Below are 21,630 nucleotides of genomic sequence, written 5' to 3'. Positions count from 1 at the left end.
GAAACTGAATGGGGCATGATAGGCCTGGATGCCCAAGGACTTGAGAGCACAAGATGGTTTAATCAAAGACACTTCAGTGATGCTCAGAGCTTCCATTGAGAAAGAAACTGACAGCAGTCTATCTCTTCTGAGCAATGGTTCACAATAGAACTGCCCAGGTAGTTGTGTTGTATGCAATCATGTAATTTCCCAGAATGATCAGTTTCCAGGTTTCGAGGCATCCAGAGTAAGGGGCACCATGGAACCTTGTGTAGTTGCAGCCTAGCCCCAAACAAGGTGAGACACAGAGGAAGGACCAGTATGGATGGGCTGGCCTTTTTATTGCCTGAATTGCATATTTTGTCCACTATCCTGCTTGGTGAATGTAAATCACAGGAGGCTGCTGAGGGGAGGACGGCTCAAAATAATGGCGTGAATGGCGTGAATGGAATGGTATCAAACACATGGAAACCATGTGTTTGATGAGTTTGATAACATTCCATTGATTCTGTTTCAGCCATTACTATGAGCCTGTCAGCTGCCTGTGATGTACACGTACAGCTCACTTTGACACAGTATTGAATGTCCATCATCTGATTCTCAGATGAGTAATAGCTATGCCAATAAATAACGGATAAATACACGTTTTCCTATTCAGGTGCATCATCGGGTGTGAAAGAAAAATCAACAAACAGGAAACATTTTCTGCCCTCTCCACACTTCCAAGGTCATCGATTCAATCACTACTGCTTGATATAAACTGAACAACCTTGATAGGATTATAGAAGGGATGCAGGATCCCAGAACAGTAACACTGCACTGTGGGGTAATTGGCTGAACTCTTGCCTGTAAGATCTGAGAGGGTCATTTCCATGGGAAACAATAGAAAGTGTATGAAAACCCTAAAGAACTAAGAGTTCAGTATGTTGGTTTGTTTTTGCAAAATTTGACTCAGTCATGACCTTTTTGTAAAGGTGTGATGTGTCAGTCTAAATTGGTGTTTGTTTGAGTAGAAATGTAGCAGAGCGACAAAAAAGGTCATTCATTTTCACGGAACCTCACCTGGCCTGACATATTTATTTAGCTTTTTTTTCCTTCACTCTTTAATTTGGTGTATCAACATTTTCGTTAAACTTCAAAAGGTATGTCTGTTTGAAGTTTCTCCCTGGTGGAACTTGTAGAAGTTAGAGTAAATGTAAACGCAGCAACAGTCACTAGTAGCGATGTCTAGAGAAAAACACGGGCTGCAAAGTGCATGTTTGGGTGAATATGTCTCAGTGAATCAACCAACGGAAAGGAAGAGTTCTATGAAACTGGAAGGAGACAAACAGATCAATAATGACACAGGGAAAACAAGGCCAAATTATGGAAGAATATGGGTCATGGAGGGAATGAGAAGGTGTAGACGTGGGGTGGGGGAGCTCCAAAAAGTTCATTTAAGTCACCAAAGTGGCACAGTCCACAATACAAAAACAAACAGCCACAGTATGATTGTGGAGGAGGGAGGGTTGCTTTGCCTGGTGGCTCCCATTTCCCAAGAAGGAATTCCTTCTATGGGGTTCTGGGAGAACCGTAAAGGGCCAAGCCAGGCAGGCAGAGAGGCAGGCAGGCAGTCTCAGCCATACCCTCCCTTCAACCCTCTTCCCTCCCCTTCTCCCCCTTTGCCTGCCAACAGCTTGAAGTCATTAGGGGGGATCCTGTGGTGACCTTTTGTGCAGCCTGCCTCGCACCTTCAAAGTCCCTGATCAGAATAATACACAGCAAGTCATCCAGAACTCCTTAATATGCAAATCTCCAGGAGAATGAAAGAAGGAGGGAAAGAGAAAAAGTGGAGATAAGGAACAAAAACAAACACGGGGTGGCGGGGAAGTACTTTAGCCCCTCCCCCCCTTCTCCTCTCTTTCGGTTATTGCGCTCACACGAAATAACAGAAAAGAACGGGGGGAAATTAAGCTGGAAGGTTTTGCCTGGAGGAGAGAAGGAGGGGGAGAAGTGGAGGAGGGGGTGTTCTGATGTTATCTTCAGTAAGCTGGCAGGGCTTTGTTATCATGTGCTGTGTCACAGCGCTAGGAACAACAACCCTGAGTAGGATTCCAGCTGAGTCACTGCCCCCACAGGCACAACAAGTTGTGGTGGTAAATACTGGTGGCATGATACTGTGTCACTCTGTCTGTGTGTCACTCTGTCTGTGTGTCACTCTGTCGGTCGTGTTGTTGTGTGTGTGTTGTGTTTGGTGTGTGTGTGTGTGTGTGTGGTTGTGTGTGTGTGTGTGTGTGGTGTGTGTGTGTGTGTGTGTGTGTGTGTGTGTGTGTGGTGTGTGTGTGTGGTGTGTGTGTGTGTGTGTGTGTGTTGTGTGTGTGTGTGTGTGTGTGTGTGTGTGTGTGTTGTGTGTGTGTGGGCGCGGTGCGTGCGTGCTGTGTTTCCAGAGAGCCTTTCGGGACTCTACCTGATTACCACAGTGTGGTTTGCCAGACTCTTCAATAACATACTGCTCACTTTATCACTCTCTGTGTGTGGTGTTCCCTTTAGAGCAGTGCAATCACTGAAATGAACCATGGCGGTAAGGTGGCATGCCCAAAGGAATAACAGAGAATGTAGAGGTTGTGTGGAGAGATTGGCAGTGGGGGTGGTTTCCCTTGACCTCTGAATAGTCAGACCTGCACGACAATCCCAGCCAGCTCACTAAGTACTACAAACACCCTTTTGTGAATGTATGGGAGGGGGGGGGGTTATCATTCAGTTGATCCAATGGGGTCTCTACACTAACCTGAGTGCTTGAATAACAGGACCTAGATGCATGGGGTTGAAATCTCTGTTCTTACTAAGTCTATATTCCCAGCACCTATATTCACACTGGTAGCCTACATCTAGCAGGCCTGAATGGGTCCTGGGCCACTATTTGACTATCACTGGCCCAGACAAAACAAAGCTACATCTAACAGACCTGAAGGGATGGAATCTCTGCCTGTGGCTGAAACAACAACACTAACTTCCCACAAGGAGAAAAACAGTGTGTGACTGACTGTGCCTGTGTGTCACCAGTGAGTGAGCAGAATAGATGGAGACTGTCGTAAAAAGAGGTCTGAGAGTTATTTGTCATTGTCTGTGTCATGTTGTTTTGTTTTTGAGGGCTTACGCAAGCCTTTGGGCCGGTGGCCATGTGTTCCTTTAGGAAAATGAGAATCAGGTGAAAGTGAAGTTAAGTGTTCTGTTGCTGTTTTGGCTGGGGTGATCAGACGGAGGAGGGTGAGGGTGAGCTCTGCCTCGCAGGAACACCAACCACATCTAGAAGGCTGAAACAACTAAAGCCAGCTACACGTCTACAAGCTCTAAACAACAACACAGTCCATCTGCATGAAATAAATATGTATAGTACTTTTCAAAGGCAACACCATTTAGGTCCGGACTGTTTTCATAAAGTCAGATGAGGGATTAAAATGTGTTTTTCAGCAGTCTTTATACTGAATTTGGATGCCACATGTTCTATTTCATGACATTCTTGATAAGAAATTAGAACATTTCCCATGTTTCATGCCTCTCACATCTCACATTCACGTCAGACCCATTTCTCCTCCATATATTTCCTTCTCATTTCTTTAACTCCGGTAACCTCTTTAGCCATTCGCTCATGGCAGCCGATAAATCAAATTATGATCAGTTATTTCAGAGCAATTTTCTCTATCTTTCCCAAATCCTAACCATTTCCAGGGAAGTAACTTTTGAAATACCAGCTGAAGTGTTTGCTTCAACAGCTGCCAGGCTGAATGCCTGGGAGTAGCGCATGGCTTTGGGGTTTGAGCCCAGGTGATCCTCTTATCATTGCGGCTCAGCGGAAATGGCCACCGTTCAGAGACACGCTCCTAGAGATGGACCCAATCCTCTGTCTTTCTGTCTGCCTCTCTGTCTCTCTGCCTGTCTGTCTGTCTCTCTGCCTGTCTGTCTATCTGTCTCTCTGCCTGTCTGTCTGTCTCTCTGCCTGTCTGGGTGTCTGCGTGTCTGCGTCTGGTATTCGGTATCCAAGGACACTAACCACAAAACCTCAATATTATGCAGCTTACAATTGTTTGTAGGACTTTTTTGTCTGTATTGGTGTATCGGGAAAGTATTCAGACCCCTTGACTTTTTACACATTTTGTTAAATTACAGCCTTATTCAAAAATTGATTTAAAAAAATGTTTTTTTTTAAATGTTTGCAGATTTATAAAAAAAATTAAGAAATACCTCATTGACATAAGTATTCAGACCCTTTGCTACGAGACTCGAAATTGAGCTCAGGTGCATCCTGTTTCCATTGAACATCCTTGAGATGTTTCTACAACTTGATTGGAGTCCACCTGTGGTAAATTCAATTGAATGGACATTATTTGGAAAGGCACGCACCTCTCTATATAAGGTCTCACAGTTGACAATGCATGTCAGAGCAAAAACCAATTGTCCGTAGAGCTCCGAGACAGGATTGTGTCGAGGCACAGATCTGGGGAAGGGTACCAAAACATTTCTGCAGCATTGAAGGTCCCTAAGAACACAGTGGCCTCCCTCATTCTTAAATGGAAGACGTTTGGAACCACCAAGACCCTTCCTACAGCTGGCCGCCCAGCCAAACTGAGCAATCGGGGGAGAAGGGCCTTTGTCAGGTAGGTGACAAAGAAACCGATGGTCACTCTGACAGAGCTTTAGAGTTCTCTGTGGAGTTGGGAGAACCTTCTAGCAAGACAACCATCTCTGCAGCACTCCACCAATCAGGACTTTATGGTAGAGTGGCCAGACGGAAGCCACTCCTCAGTAAAAGGCACATGACAGCCTGCTTGGAGTTTGCCAAAAGGCACCTAAATACTCTCAGACCATGAGAAACATCTGGTCTGATGAAACCAAGATTAAACTCTTTGACCTGAATGCCAAGCGTCACTTCTGGAGTAAACCTGGCACCATCCCTACAGTGAAGCATGGTGGTGGCAGCATCATGCTGTGGGGATGTTTTTCAGCTGCAGGAACTGGGAGACTAGTCAGGGTCGAGGGAAAGATGAACGGAACAAAGTACAGAGAGATCCTTGATGAAAACCTGCTCCAGAGCGCTCAGGACCTCTGACCTCTGGGGGCAAAGGTTCACTTTCCAACAGGACAACAACCCAAAGCACACAGCCAAGACAACGCAGGAGTGGCTTTGGCACAAGTCTCTGAATGTCCTTGAGTGGCCCAGCCAGAGCCCGGACTTGAACCCGATCAAACATCTCCGGAGAGACCTGAAAATAGCTGTGCAGTGACGCTCCCCATCCAACCTGACAGAGCTTCAGAAGATCTGCAGAGAAGAATGGGAAAAACTCCCCAAATACAGGTTTGCCAAGCTTGTTGCGTCATACCCAAGAAGACTCGAGTTGGCAATTGCTGCCAAAGGTTCTTCAACAAAGTACCGAGTAAAGAGTTTGAATACTTATGTAAATGTGATATTTCAAAAAAAAATTACATTATTATTATTTTTTCCCCGTTTTTATTTATTTATTTATTTATATATATATATATTTTATTTTATTTTACCCCTTTTCTCCCCAATTTTCGCGGTATCCAATCGCTAGTAATTACTATCTTGTCTCATCGCTACAACTCCCGTACGGGCTCGGGAGAGACAAAGGTCGAAAGCCATGCGTCCTCTGAAGCACAACCCAACCAAGCCGCACTGCTTCTTAACACAGCGCGCCTCCAACCCGGAAGCCAGCCGCACCAATGTGTCGGAGGAAACACCGTGCACCTGGCCCCCTTGGTTAGCGCGCACTGCGTCCGGCCCGCCACAGGAGTCGCTGGAGCGCGATGAGACAAGGATATCCCTACCGGCCAAACCCTCCCTAACCCGGACGACGCTAGGCCAATTGTGCGTCGCCCCACGGACCTCCCGGGCGCGGCCGGCTGCGACAGAGAGCGAACCCAGAGACTCTGGTGGCAGCTAGCACTGCGATGCAGTGCCCTAGACCACTGCGCCACCCGGGAGGCCCCCTTTTTTTTATACACTTGCTAACATTTCTAAAAACATGCGTTTTACTTTGTCATTATGGGGTGTTGTGTGTAGATTGATGAGGGGGGGAAATGATTTAATCCATTTTAGAATAAGGCTGTAACGCAACAAAATGTGGAAAAAGTGTTCTGAATACTTTCTGAATACACTGTACGTGCATTATATCACACAGCCTTCCTACGCGTTTGAAGGCCAACAGAGGCCGAAAGTCACCTGAAGTACATGTGAAGTTCATAGAAAACTCTACATTGCCATCGGAGTCTAAAAGTGTTTTTTTTATCATTGACACCAGCCATGGGACATTGAATGAACCAGTAATATTATTACAGCCCATGTTGACTAAGTATGTGACATGAGAGCTCCCGTAGACCTAGAGCCTGTTCTAGGACATGCCTTCCCCACCCTCCCTGTGCTCTCCTTCGGTTACTCAATGACTTCGGCGTACACCCCCCCCCCCCCCCCCCCCCCCGTTATGGTCTGTCAGTACAGTGAGTTACGCAATGTTCTGTTATAAGCCCCTGGCCAGCAGATAGAGAGTAGAGATAGTCCAACCAGCCACTCTGGGGTGAAGTCACTTACCATTGGGCTGCGTAGTGACTACATCACAGTGTCTTTCGAACCTTTGAGTATGGACTTAAGACTCTAAAAACACTAAAACACTCTACTCCTGTACTAATATGCAACAGATAAGTGAAGGACAAAAACAAAGCCCTAGGTCCGTTTTTATGGGGCAGCATGTCTCTACATACAGTAGTACATGACTGACTGATTGATTGAAAGGAAATGTAGGGAAACATTCTTGTAAGACTGATGGAACATTCCCAAGTAGGCTACAGGATGAGACTGGTGACTGGCTGTTTAATGGCATACTAGTACTGTTCTGTTAACAGATACCAGACAATAAAAACAAAATCTTAACATTTTTGGTCAGTCCACCTACAGCTGGTTTTCCATGTCTAGAGACAGAACATAGACACAGAGAGGTTGTGTAAGACAACTTGTTCTTGGTGCTGCTGAACAGCTTCTTACTGGAAGCCCTGGTCAGTCAATGGGCCAAAACAGCTACTCTACAAATAAAGCAAAACAAGTCAGAACAAATTCTAAAGATGATGCAACCGGGTTAAAACCCCTGTCTTGATCCTGGTTTTTGCCTCTTTGTTTTTGACTTACAAGTAACTTTTAATTTTACCAGGTTGGTTTCACAACAGAAGCCAAAAACCTTTTGTTTTTAACAACAAGAACAGATCGAGTGGAATAGGTAAAAGTGGAGGAGTCTAAAAGAACAGGAAGAGTGGAATAGGTAAAAGTGGAGGAGTCTAAAAGAACAGGAAGAGTGGAATAGGTAAAAGTGGAGGAGTCTAAAAGAACAGGAAGAGTGGAAAGGTGGGGAGTATAGAACTGTGAGAATAAAACGTTGATTAATCCTGATAGGTGGAACGGAAGCAATCACACACATTCTGATTGGACTCTGTGGAGAGTGGACACATGGGCCGACTCCCAGCAGGAAATGAAGAGACTCTGGATCCAGACAGACAGACACATGCTACAGTGCAAAACGAGCCAGACAGACAGACACATGCTACAGTGCAAAACGAGCCAGACAGATAGACACAGCTACAGTGCAAAAAGAGCCAGACAGAGAGACAAACAGATACACATACTACAGTAAAAACCCAGCCAGATACACAGAGGAGCATAAGGAGCCAGAGAAACAGATTACAGTACAGACTTCTAACCCAGAGAGCCAGACACAGCTTGGGTAACAGACCACAACACACACACCATGCTAGAGATTAACAAGGAAGGGGACCTTATCTGAATCATAGAGAAAGGCAAAATATCAACCTCAACCTTCTAGCAAGGGACAATCATGAACACCAACTGATAAGGCACTGCCAATGTGCAATAGAAAAGGGAAGCTTAATGTTGCTTATCTTCAAAATGTCAAGATCAGAAAGATATGTCAGCGAGCATAAGTTCACAAACGAACTACTCAAATTACTCAGTAGCCACAGTGACAAGATAAGAATACATTTAAGATAATTCCCATTAACTTTGTTAAGGAGTAGCAACTTAACTGTTATGTTAACTTATCTTAAACAATTTCAAAAGACAGATAAGAAGAAGCCATTTTGTCTTGAGAAGGTTTAGTGAATCCCGGTCCAGATGTTCTGTACTACTCACCTTCTTGGTCTTGACGGTGGAGTGGCAGCAGTCCCCTCCGTCGTAGTTACAGAAGGCTCTGTTGTTGACCGAGTCACAGTAATTGTCTCCAATGAACGGCTGTGACAGAGACCATCAAGAGGAGACAATAAGAGGCAGGACATCATCAACAACCCATACACATATGGACAACATAGATGAAAACCACACTGATTCTCTTTGATGTATTTGATTACCCCATTTAAGTGCTCTATATTCAAGTTTGATTTTATTCATATTGTATAGTTTTTTTTTGTCTTATCCCCATCTCACCCAGTGCCATTTTTTAGGTTTTGTTCTGGATTTGCTGATTAAAACTTTGGAAAGAATCGTGCCCAAATGAAACGGCCTCGTACTCTTTTCTAGATCATACAATATGCATATTATTATTACTATTGGATAGAAAACACTCTCAAGTTTCTAAAACTGTTTGAATTATATCTGTGAGTAAAACAGAACTCATTTTGCAGCAAACTTCCATACAGGAAGTGAAAAATCTGAAAACGAGGCTCTGTTTCAGGGCCTGCCTATTCAACTGGCTTTTATTTATCGATATGCATGCACTTCATACGCCTTCCACTAGATGTCAACAGGCAGTGGAAGGTGGAATGGGGTGTCTAGCTTGATCTGAGGCCGAACAAGAGCTTTTGGAGTGACAGGTCCGGAATTTTCTTTGTCTCGACATTGTCTTCTGAAAAGCGTTCGGTTTACACGGCGCATATCTCCGGCTCTGATTTTATTTGATACATATGATAATAACATCATAAAGTAGGTTTTTTCAACCGAATGTTAGCAGTTTATTCAGCGTTTATTGGGACTTTTGGAGTTTTCCGTTCTTTGCGTCAAGAGAGGATGGGAATGTTAGCAACCTTGGCTAGCATTGTGGCGCGAATTCGACAGAAGAAATGGACATTCTAAAACCAAACAACGATTTATTCTGGACCAAGGACTCCTTGTACAACATTCTGATGGAAGCTCAGCAAAAGTAAGAAAACATTTATGATGTTATTTCGTATTTCTGTGTAAAATGTTGACTCCTATTCTCCGCCGTTTTGGTGAGCGCTGTCTCACAATAACGCAAGCTGTATGTTATGGTAAAGATATTTTTAAAAATCTAACACAGCGGTTGCATTAAGAACCAGTGTATCTTTCATTTGCCATACAACAAGTATTTTTATGTAAAGTTTATGATGAGTTCTTTTGTCAGATTAGGTGAGTGTCCAAAATATCTCCGGAGATTCTGGTGAATCGATGTTACGTATTCACAATGTATAATCAGGATTTGTAGCTCTAAATATGCACATTTTCGAACAAAACATAATTGTATTGTATAACATGATGTTATAAGACTGTCATCTGATGAATTTGTTCAAGGTTAGTGATTAATTTTATCTCTATTTTGACGGTTTTGTGCAAGCTATTTTTGCGGGGAGTAAATTGCGTTGTGTGTTTGGCTACTGTAGTGAGCTAATAGAAATATATATTGTGTTTTCGCTGTAAAACACTTAAAAAATCGGAAATATTGGCTGGATTCACAAGATGTTTATCTTTCATTTGCTGTACACCATGTATTTTTCATAAATGTTTTATGATGAGTATTTATGTATTTCACGTTGCTCTCTGTAATTATTATGGCTGCTTTGGTGCTATTTGTGATTGTGGCTGCAATGTAAAACTATGATTTATACCTCAAATATGCACATTTTCGAACAAAACATAAATGTATTGTATAACATGTTATAAGACTGTCATCTGATGAAGTTGTTTCTTGGTTAGTGACAAATTTTATCTCTATTTTGTCGGTTTTGTGAAAGCTACCTATGCGGTGGAAACATGGTGAAAATATGCGGTTGTGTGTTTGGCTATTGTGGTTAGCTAATAGAAATACATATTGTGTTTTCGCTGTAAAACATTTTAAAAATCGGAAATGATGGCTGGATTCACAAGATGTTTATCTTTCATTTGCTGTATTGGACTTGTGATTTCATGAAAATTATATTATATGATATCCCTGTCCCGTTAGGCTAGGCTATGCTAGTCAGCTTTTTTGATGAGGAGGATCCCGGATCCGGGATGGGTATTAAGTAATTAATCCGGTACAAAAATGTTGTCTCTTCCAGTGTGACTTTTTAAGCCGCGGGAGGTCCAGACATGTAAACATGAGTACACCATAAACTATATGAGGCTAAGAAACACTCCAATCATGTGCTATATGAGGCTAGCCCCGCCCTACCCTTCCTGTTTTATCCAATTGGCTTAAACTGTGTGGATGATGACATCATCCTACTACCAACACCGATTAGAGGGTGAATACTTTCCCTACTACGATAAACTGAAAATATATCACAGTAAAATCAACCAACTTAAATTAAACGCCACTTGTCCCTTTTAATAGCCTCGCATCGGCACACATTTCAGAAAATAAATGCCTGTTTCCAATAAACGCCCGGTCTAAATTAATTGTTTATGAGGTTACCATGGACACCGCTCTGATATTTCCACGGTGATTTGCATATTTTTATTTATTCTATCACCGTTGCCATGACACCACCAAAAAGAAAACACAACATCAAATTCAAGCTAGCCGTGATCAAATTCACAGAGCAAAAAATGGGCGAGGCAACAGCAAGGCATTTTGGAATTGATCCACTATAAATGAGAGAATGGCGAAAAATTAAACCACAAAAAATTAACCAAAAGTCAAACTTCACCGTTTGTCTGAGATGGATCAGAAGAGGGCGAGACTGCAAGGTAGGGGGAGGAAAAAGGTAAGCTGTGTGTATTAAGGAAATAGACACCTGGCTCAAATAGAAGCCTGTCTCTAATAAGTGCTGGTTGTGTTCAGTGATTGATGCAAATAAACGCTTGGGATATTAATTGAAGTTTTGCGATAAATATATATTTTGGAAAAAAGGAAAGAACAAGTTTTGTTAACCATATTAACGGATCTGAAAATATTGTCATACTACAATATCAGCTACATAGGGTGTGTAGACAAAGTGTTAGGCTACTATAGCCCAGTATCAGTTCTTTCCTGCTTCACTTCTCTAGTGGTGGGATTCTCTGAAACAGATCCAGGTCCCCATGTGGGTAAAGTGTTTGATTTTGGAGACAACATGAATCAAACCTGACTAATTGGCTTCTCCGCTTGTGCCGGTATCCACGGTAACTGACGTCACTGGAGCAGAGCGTCTCCCCAGAGAGAACAATTAGCTACCCATGCTCTGAAACAATGTTATATTTCAACCTTCTCCCGAATGAGCTCACCTGCTGTTAAAAGGCTTGTCTCTCTGATAGGTAGCTTGCTACTTCACTGGCTGGCTGGCAGTGTGTTCAGAACTGTGTGTGTGTGTGTGTGTGTGTGTGTGTGTGTGTGTGTGTGTGTGTGTGTGTGTGTGGTGTTGTGTGTGTGTGTGTGTGTGTGTGTGTGTGTGTGTTGGTGTGTGTGTGTGTGGTGTGTGTGTGTGTGTGTGTGTGTGGTGTGTGTCATGTGAATTGCGTATATGTGTGTGATTGCGCATATGTGTGTGTATCTATGTCTGTATTTGTATCTGTGTATCTTTAAATCTTGACGGCTCCCGCCAGGCTAGTGTCTGCACAAACTCCATGGGGAGTAGAACAAATTGAAAGAGCTACATATCTGGAAACTTAAGGTGATGCCTGATCTGATAACATTTAGAAAATAGCAGGATACTTTGCAAAATACATAAAGAGGCACTGGTTATAATCCTGTTCTGTGACAGTGTTTATACTCCTCACACACCTCTCATCATCACCACTGGCCTCCATGACGCATGGCACGTCCTCTTACCTCACTTCCTCTCACGCATTTGAATCAGAGATACTGTATTTAATGACAAGATGGTCTCTGCCCTAACAATGGGAGTCGTGAAGGCATATGATCTGCTTATTGGTCTGCTTATTAGTCTGCTTATCGCTGTATTACCACATGGACAGATTTGGATGGGAGTGGACCCTCTTGCTTCACCTCGTCCTCTCTGGTTGAAGTCCTTACCTCTCTCCCTCTCATGCAAACCTATTACCCCACTTCCTGTAACTCAGGTGAAGTCCTTCCCTCACATCCTCTCACAAAGATTAGGCCCTTAGCCCATATATTTCATCTCAGGCAAAACCTTTATCTCATAGATAAACTACTATTCTCAGAAAGTTCATAGAAGTTCTTACATCACATCTTTTGATGCAGTGGAGCACCTCTGGATGTGGATACCACTTCAGTCCCATTGTACACACTACATTCTGTAAGGAGACAAAAGGAAAACAGTCAGTAGGAGTTCAGACAGTCAAAATATCTCTACCGTATATGGATGAAATGTCAATCTGTGAGCTGTGGAATAAAATATATTGATTCAAAAATAGAAATGATAGGGGGAGATTTGTAGTTGTAAGGATGGATATTATAGCCATATTGGTCATTAGAACAAGATGACTTTATGCAAATCTAATATCATCACGTTGATTTGCGTGGGGGGGTTGAAATGATGTGCGAACAACGTTGATTCAACCAGTTTTTGCCCAGTGGGTAGGCTGAACATACAGTTTCTACCAGTCAACATCGAAAGGAATGCTGGCACACAAGTCCAAAAAAGAAACCGCCTAACCTCTGGAACTGATACAGTAAATATCTCTACATCAATATAAGGCAACATTGATATTGAGAGGAGGATATAGTACACGTCTGATGATGGTTGGTTGGCTCTTTGAAGTCTGCCACCTCAGCGTCTTGTTTCAACAGATCCGGCTCGCAGTGACGTCTGATCACAACCACAAGCACATTTCACACCTAGTTGATTCACTTGCACAAAGGTAGGTTGCAGCAAGTGCTTCTACAGGTCAAATAACTTGAAATACCTTACAACGAGATGCTTTTACCAAAGCGACTGAAGCTGACTTAGACCTATCCTGCTCAACCACGTCATGCCTCCATCGCATTCCAACGTTACCAGCTTACCAAAATCGAACAACTTTTGTCATAAATCTTTTTTCCCTCTCTCTCGTCACAATACATGTGCCTATTTGGATAACACATATTGTGACACATCCTGGTCTGTGAGGAGGGCAGGGTGCCAACACTCCAGTGGAACGACCATGTTCCTTGTTATGTTGTTACCTTAACTCACTCCACATTCAGGAAGAGTTAAGTTCATGGCATTTTCCATATGAATAAATGAATGGATGTTTTCAATGGTGGTGAAGCCTGCATTTGATGGATTACCCCTCCACAGATCGCTGAATAAATCTACTTGACATGATATAACTTGATCCTTATACTGTATAAAGGTGCTCTTTCATACCAGCGCCCCGGGAGATTGAGTACGAAACGTGTTCTCAAATATCTCCACAGTATGTGTGGAATCTGCTCTCTTGCTTTCATTGTCTGCTCTCACTTGGGATACATAAAATACACACATTTGTTCTAGGGGGCTTCTGAGGTGATTTGAATGTAATGTGTGTGTGTGTGTGCGTACACGCCTGTGTCTGTGTGTGCGTATCTGTGTGTCTCCGTGTTTGTGTGTATGTTATGCGGGCTGAGAGAGTGTATAAAATAATATCTGTCTTCCGCAGGGTCTGTCTGTGTGAAATGAGAGAGCAGAGAGGGTTTTCAGGGGAACGTGATGTACCAAGACGTAGGCAGCGCAGTACATGCAATAAAACCTACCCAGTGCCGACCGAGACCAAAAGTGCCATCCACAGCAAAGGACTGGCTGACCTCCGCCGGAGCATTTTTTTCCCAGCCCTGCCATGTCCCAATAACACACGAATTGACACGCTTTTTCACTGCTGCAAACTAAGGTATTTTTCATTTCAGTGCCGTCAGCAAATCAATGGTAGAAAAAAGAGGAACGGAGAGAGGGCAGAGAGAGAGGGATCGGCAGACAGAGAGAAAGAACAACAGAGCAATTGAGGACAGTTGGATGCTGGGTAGCACCACATTCCTTTCCCAGCACGCTTCTGTGAAGTGGGTGAGCTCACTTAAGTGGGGTGGGGGGTGGTCAAATAGACTCCCCCCAGGCAGGATGACCATAGTAAGATTGGCTAGACTTTGGTACATGTCCTCTACATCTGCAAAGGGGGTTGCAGCTGGGAGGGGGGGCTAGAGAGACCTGTTGTAAAACTTTTTGCTGCCATTTTCGATAAGAAGATGATGTCACCGACCAACCCGCTAGGCATGACCGTAAATCAAAATAATCCACAACCGTGGCCTCACTTCACCCCCCCCCTCCGCCATGCACGGGATCCTCGCCCAAGCACCTGCCCCACGTGCAATGATATCACACCAAAATAGATCCATGGTGAGGTCATGTCTCTAATAGATATTATTCACACAGAAATGACTGATTCTAAATGTAGCAGTGTAATTTCTGCTGATGCAAGGAAAGAGAGCTACAGAAAGTGAGAGAGAGAGGAGGAGTATGGTAGCCTAAGTGGGTCAAACCCCCAAACTAATGGGTCGGAAGGGTGATACATCACTATAAGTGATGAAGAGACTAAACCCCCTGGCTCAGCACATATGGAAATGCAAAGTGGATTTCAGCCTGTGTTCTAAAGAAAATGGCTGCATTTTTAATAGTGAATCAAGAGTAGCTCCACGATAAAGATTGAAGGTAAAATGACATGAGAATACTACCACATAATCTAATCATGGGTTATTAGTGAATCATCAGTCATATTTGATGGTTCTCTACTTATGCAACTATATTTCCCACAATCAGTCTTCTATTGAGTTTTTGTGATATTGTTGGTGGTACGGATCACATGATTAGAGATAGGAGGCATATTAAGCATCACTCATGTGATTAGAGATAGGAGGCATATTAAGCATCACTCATGTGATTAGAGATAGGAGGCATATTAAGCATCATTCATGTGATAGAGATAAGAGGCATATTAAGCATCACTCATGTGATTAGAGATAAGAGGCATATTAAGCATCACTCATGTGATTAGGATAAAGGCATATTAGCATCACTCATGTGATTAGAGATAGAGGCATATTAAGCATCACTCATGTGATTAGAGATAGAGGCATATTTAAGCATCACTCATGTGATTAGAGATAGGAGGCATATTAAGCATCACTATGTGATTAGAGATAAGAGGCATATTACGAATCACTCATTTGAAAACCTTATAGGCCAGGATTCAATCAATTGCAGATACCAGGGTGGATTTCCAGATCGGGCTTTCAGAGTGTGTTCAGGTTGAGTTGACACTTTCATTTAGAAACTGGATGTCCGTGGTGTAGCCATCAGTTCTGAAGGCAAACCTGACTGAGTAGTCATCCGCTGCACACAACCAGACTGACAAAGTTGAAGTATATTTTTATCTAGAGGGGAGGGGTGTGTCCTGTTGTTGTCAGGTAGCCAAAGAGGTGGAACAGGTTGAATTGGAATTCGCATGCATTGATTGACATGTGCCGGCACAGAGGTACAAGCAGCAGCAGTATACACTGCTGAGCACACTGGAACAGCCTATTGATTTCACTCATCCAACCCCGTGTAGCCTCTCTATGCTTCATCAATTCTGTTTCCCTTTCCCCTTTTTGCCTCGTCTCCAGACTCACATTACAACCAGCGTATAATCATATCAATTACAAAATCAATTACAAACGGATCATTTTATTTCCCCCGCACGCCGCCACAAAATGGCTGACTCAGTGGCGACTTGTAATGAAAAACAAAACACCACTAGAAAAACATAACGCTCTCAATCCCAACTCCCAAGGCCCGCACTTGGTAGCGTAGCCCCTCGCCCTATTTATGGTCCGCCTCCATCCAACTGTAGCTAAAAACCTTCAAAATAGCTTTTAACTGAAATTTAATAATTAAGTCCCATTGACTTAAATCAAGTAAATTGAAGCGAGGAAGCGTGGAATTTCCACGACAAACTACATATTCGACGACAAAAACGTATTATGGTTCTTATGCTAGTGCTTACTTTCATTACTCCCATGTGAATTACGGCGCACGTGGGGGGGGAAGGACAAAGCTTACCAACGATACAGTATCCTTCTTAAACTGACCACCCACCCTTTTTTGCAATCGCAAGCTGGCAATTTAGGCAATCATGTGCAGACTCAATACAATAGCCCTGTCAGGTATATCTAAATCAAACCAGGCTATTAAGGCTTGTAATGGGGTCGTTTCAAAAATTATAGTGATTACTGACGACACGGCGCTTTTGAACTTTTACGACTTGGCCCGTCGTTGGTTGCGGGTTCACATGAGTTCAGAGATGACTGGCTGGGATTGACTGTGTTATTCCAAGCCGCATTGGTTAATTGTGTTGGGATATGCTGGTAATAGAAGGTTAACTGAATGTAAGTTGGGTATACTGTAGCGGGTGGTGGTGGTGGTGGTATTGGACTACACCGAGCTTGGCAGAACAACACTTCATGTTCCAGAGTCCACTGCAACTCTCGCAGAGGGTTCCTCTTATGTTTGTTGTCCATACTGTCTTTGTCTGTCTGTCTGTCTGTCTGTCTGTCTGTCTGTCTGTCTGTCTGTATGTCTGTCTGTCTGTCTGTCTGTCTGTCTGTCTGTCTGTCTTTGTCTGTTCCTATCAATATGATGTGTTTTCCGTTGTCGAGCCACCCAAGATGATTTGCCACAGAGAGACAGTAGGTGGGAATGGCTCGGTCCTTCTGTAGTTCATAATATTACCAGGATATAGACACGCAGTGTAAAATTCCTAATAGGAAGGATCATGAGCAGCAGTGCTTTGTGAAGTATGTCTGTGATACTTGTGACACACACACACACACACACACACACACACACACACACACACACACACACACACACACACACACACACACACACACACACACACCACCACACACACACACACACACCACACACACACACACACACACACACACACCTTGACTTTGGGTGGGTTTCTCAAGTGCTCCTTACAACGCGCTCCACACACATCCCACCACACACACTCATCATGATGTATTCGCGGGTCTCGTTGCTAGAGATCCCACAGTCGCTGTTATTGTCCCTGCACGTCAGCTCACACTCCTCACCTGTGTGTGTGTTACAAAACAAACCAAACGATATCATCAGTGTTTGCACAAACTGTTCACACATCAAATCAGGTTTTATTCTATTTAGAAAACAACAGTTTAATAAATATCCACTGGGTGATCTATTTGATAATAATAATAACTGGTGGGTGGTTATAAACTCAGCAAAAAAAGAAACGGCCCTTTTTCAAAGATAATTCGTAAAAATCCAAATAAGTTCACAGATCTTCATTGTAAAGGGTTTAAACACTGTTTCCCAAGCTTGTTCAACGAACCATAAACAATTAATGAACATGCACCTGTGGAACGGTCGTTAAGACACTAACAGCTTACAGACGGTAGGAAAATTAAGGTCGCAATTATGAAAACTTAGGACACTAAAGAGGTCTTTCTACTGACTCTGAAAAACACCAAAAGAAAGATGCCCAGGGTCCCTGCTCATCTGCGTGAATGTGCCTTAGGCATGCTGCAAGGAGGCATGAGGAATGCAGATGTGGCAAGGGCAATAAATTGCAATGTCCGTACTGTGAGACGCCTAAAACAGCGCTACAGGGAGACAGGACGGACAGCTGATCGTCCTCGCAGTGGCAGACCACGTGTAACAACACCTGCACAAGATGAGTACATCCGAACATCACACCTGCGGGACAGGTACAGGATGGCAACAACAACTGCCCGAGTTACACCAGGAACGCACAATCTCTCCATCAGTGCTCAGGCTGAGAGAGGCTGAACTGAAGGCTTGTTGGCCTGTTGTAAGGCAGGTCCTCACCAGACATCACCGGCAACAACGTCGCCTATGGGCACAAACTCACCATCGCTGGACCAGACAGGACTGGCAAAAAGTGCTCTTCACTGACGAGTCACGGTTTTGTCTCACCAGGGGTGATGGTCAGATTTGCGTTTATCCTCGAAGGAATGAGCGTTACACCGAGGCCTGTACTCTGAAGCGGGATCGATTTGGAGGTGGAGGGTCCGTCATGGTCTGGGGCGGTGTGTCACAGCATCATCGGACTGAGCTTGTTGTCATTACAGGCAATCTCAACGCTGTGCGTTACAGGGAAGACATCCTCCTCCCTCATGTGGTACCCTTCCTGCAGGCTCATCCTGACATGACCCTCCAGCATGACAATGCCACCAGCCATGACAATGCCACTGCAAGACAGGATTGTCAGTGTTCTGCCTTGGCCAGCGCAGAGCATGAATCTCAATCCCATTGAGCACTTCTGGGACCTGTTGGATCGGAGGGTGAGGGCTAGGGCCATTCCCCCCAGAAATGTCTGGGAACTTGCAGGTACCTTGGTGGAAGAGTGTGGTAACATCTCACAGCAAGAACTGGCAAATCTGGTGCAGTCCATGAGGAGGAGATGCACTGCAGTACTTAATGCAGCTGGTGGCCACACCAGATACTGACTGTTACTTTTGATTTTGACCCCCCTTTGTGCAGGGACACATTATTCAATTTCTGTTAGTCACATGTCTGTGGAACTTGTTCAGTTTATGTCTCAGTTGTTGAATCTTGTTATGTTCATACAAATATTTACACATGTTAAGTTTGCTGAAAATAAACACAGTTGACAGTGAGAGGATGTTTATTTTTTTGCTGAGTTTATTTGTCCTGTTTCACACACGTACAAGTGTGTATTATACGCATGAGTGAAATAGAAATGTGATTTTTGCATATCCCTACTCCACCGGAGACACCCTTGAAAAGTGGGGTCATGGCCAGGGTCAGCCATTATCAAAGGTGACCCTGGAGCAATTAGGATTAAGTGCCTTGCTCAAGGGCACATTGACAGTATTTTCACCTGCTCAGGGATTTCGAGCTAGCGACCTTTCGGTTACTGGCCCAACGCTCTAACCGGTAGGCTAACTGTCGTCCCATATTTTCTATGTCAAGGTCCCAAAATGTAACTTAACCTTAAGACCAGGAATTACTCTGGTCCCTAGTGATGCTCTATATTCTGACAAACATAGTGTATAATATATGGTTTCTGCTATGTCACACACATAGTGCAAATACAGACCTATTCCATGTCCCTTCTTGCAGCTGACTCGTATGCTGGGGTTAAGGTTTTGAGGTAGAGAGCACTGTCCCTTGCTCTGAGGACAGAGCTTGAAGGCACCAGTCCAGTTTGCCGTCTTCCTGAACGGATCAGCATTGGTGCTGGGCCCCCTGCTTGCACAGACGCACGCACAATGCAGCACAGACATGCACGCCAACACACACACACACACCAGGACATTAGAACCACCTTTACCACAATACTACTCTTATCTGACAACATGTAGATGGAGATGTAGTCAAGGAGGATAAAAAGGGCTTAATATATCTGTTCTGTGCACAACTATTTGAAAAATCAATTCTATCTAATAACTGGCTGTGCTAATTGAAGTGGGACTGATGGAGGAGAGAGAGAGAGAGAGAGAGAGAGAGAGAGAGAGAGAGAGAGAGAGAGAGAGAGAGAGAGAAAGAGAGAGAGAGAGAGAGTAGAGAGAGAGAGAGGAGAGAGAGAGAGAGAGAGAGAGAGAGGAGAGAGAGAGAGAGAGAGAGAGAAGAGAGAGAGAGAGAGAGAGAGAGAGAAGGAGAAGAGAGAGAGAGAGAGAGAGAGAGAGAGAGGAGAGAGAGAGCCAGAGCTGTGTTAGATCAAACAAGAGGGAGCGCGAGAGAGAGAGCAAGAGAGAGGGCAAGAGAGTGAGCGAGAGAGAGAGAGGTGGAGAGTGAGAGAGAGAGAGCCAGGAGAGAGAGAGAGAGAGCCCAAGAGATGAGAAGAGACACGATGAGAGAGAGAGCGAGAGAGAGAGAGACGGAGAGAGAGAGAGAGAGAGGAGAGAGAGAGACGAGAGAGCGCAAAGGAGCGTGAGATAGAGAGAGAGAGTGAGAGAGAGAGAGAAGAGGGGAGAAGTCGGCAGGAGAGGAAAGGGGGCTGAGAGAAAGAGAATGTGAGAGAGGGATAATCTCCTCTGTCTGTGAATCATACTGTACATGCTAACACTGGAGACCCTAACACCCTCTGATCCTCTCATTATAATACAGCCACACACACCGGGACATGCTAATCTACACACCACTGCATCAAAGGCTATCATACAGAGAGATCCTCGGGTCAAGGGCAATGCATTGCAAGGAAGTCTGTGTGTTTTGTGTGAGTGTCATGTACACTGTGAATATGTGTGAAAGCATGTATGTGACAGAGTTTGTGAGAAAGTGCATGTGTAAAAATTGGGATATTTACTGTACCTGCTTCCACATTTGTGCATTATATCTCCCCTTGCCTAACACATTATTCTCTCACACTTCATAAAGACAACAGATACAGGCGAACAGCTGACAGACGGACAAATGGACAGACAGACAGACTGACAACCAACTAGATAACAGATAGACAGACAGACAGAGACACACGTAAACATAAACACACATATAGACAGTTCCGCAGACAGACAGATAGACAGTTCCGCAGACATACAAAGCACACGGCCCCACAGACAGACAGACAGATAGACAGACAAACAGACAGACCCATAGCCAGACAGTGAGCCCAAAAGACAGAAAGTCAAACAGACCCAAAGACAGACAGATAGACGGACAGACAGAAAGCCCAACGAACACAGACAGACAGTTGAGCGGCGGAGTAGAGAGAGACAGACCTGCTTGCATGGAGCGGTGTGCAGCGGTCTCACCGTGTGGTTGGCTCTGGGGCAGTTGATCCAGCAGGTGCTGTCGAAGCGGAAGCCGTCGGTGCACTGGTACATGCCGTGGAAGATGGCGGGCGGAGGGTCACAGGTCACCGGTTCGCACGCCCCCTCCAGCCAGCTGCCGTCCTCCGTGCACTGACGCTTAAATGCTCGCCTGATGAACACAGATGAAGACCAAGACAAAACATGTTGGTTTGAGTTGAGTGGAACTGAATTGAGAGGACAAAGACTAGAGACATGCTCCATGTCGAAAGGGTGGGAAAGGCGAAGATCAAGAGTTAGACAGGATAATTTGGATCAATTCCATTTCAAACCCAGTCATTTGAACTGAACTTAAATGTAATTGACCCCAAATGTAAGCCATGTGGGTGGTCGGATACCTTTTGGGCTTGTTGGTGACGTGGTAGCCTGGCTTGCACTTGTACTTGCAGAGGGAGCCCACTTTGAGGCCTGTGTCGTTGCAGCGCTTGGTCTGCAGCATAGCGTTGGGCACATGGGGCGAAGCCGGACAGCGCAGCTCACACAGCGCCTCGGGGAACGACCACAGACCATCCTCCAGACACGTCAGGGTGTTGTTAGAACCTGGGGGGGGGGGGGACAAATAGTTGAACACAGAGAACAATATACAGTATACGAGATATAAAAAAAGATCCGGTTAGCCATGAGACTGTGTGTGTGTGTGTGTGTGTGTGTG

At 44.3% G+C, this 21,630-nt stretch overlaps 1 pseudogene; it reads right to left on the bottom strand.

Moving 5' to 3' along the window:
* Positions 1 to 21,630, bottom strand: part of LOC111964529 (pappalysin-1-like) — a 101,187-nt pseudogene that overhangs the window by 7,665 nt on the left and 71,892 nt on the right.

The sequence above is a fragment of the Salvelinus sp. IW2-2015 genome, linkage group LG5 (genome assembly GCF_002910315.2).
Source record: "Salvelinus sp. IW2-2015 linkage group LG5, ASM291031v2, whole genome shotgun sequence".
In the NCBI taxonomy this organism is placed as follows: Eukaryota; Metazoa; Chordata; class Actinopteri; order Salmoniformes; family Salmonidae; genus Salvelinus; species Salvelinus sp. IW2-2015.
This window is presented reverse-complemented; position numbering and strand designations above follow the sequence as displayed.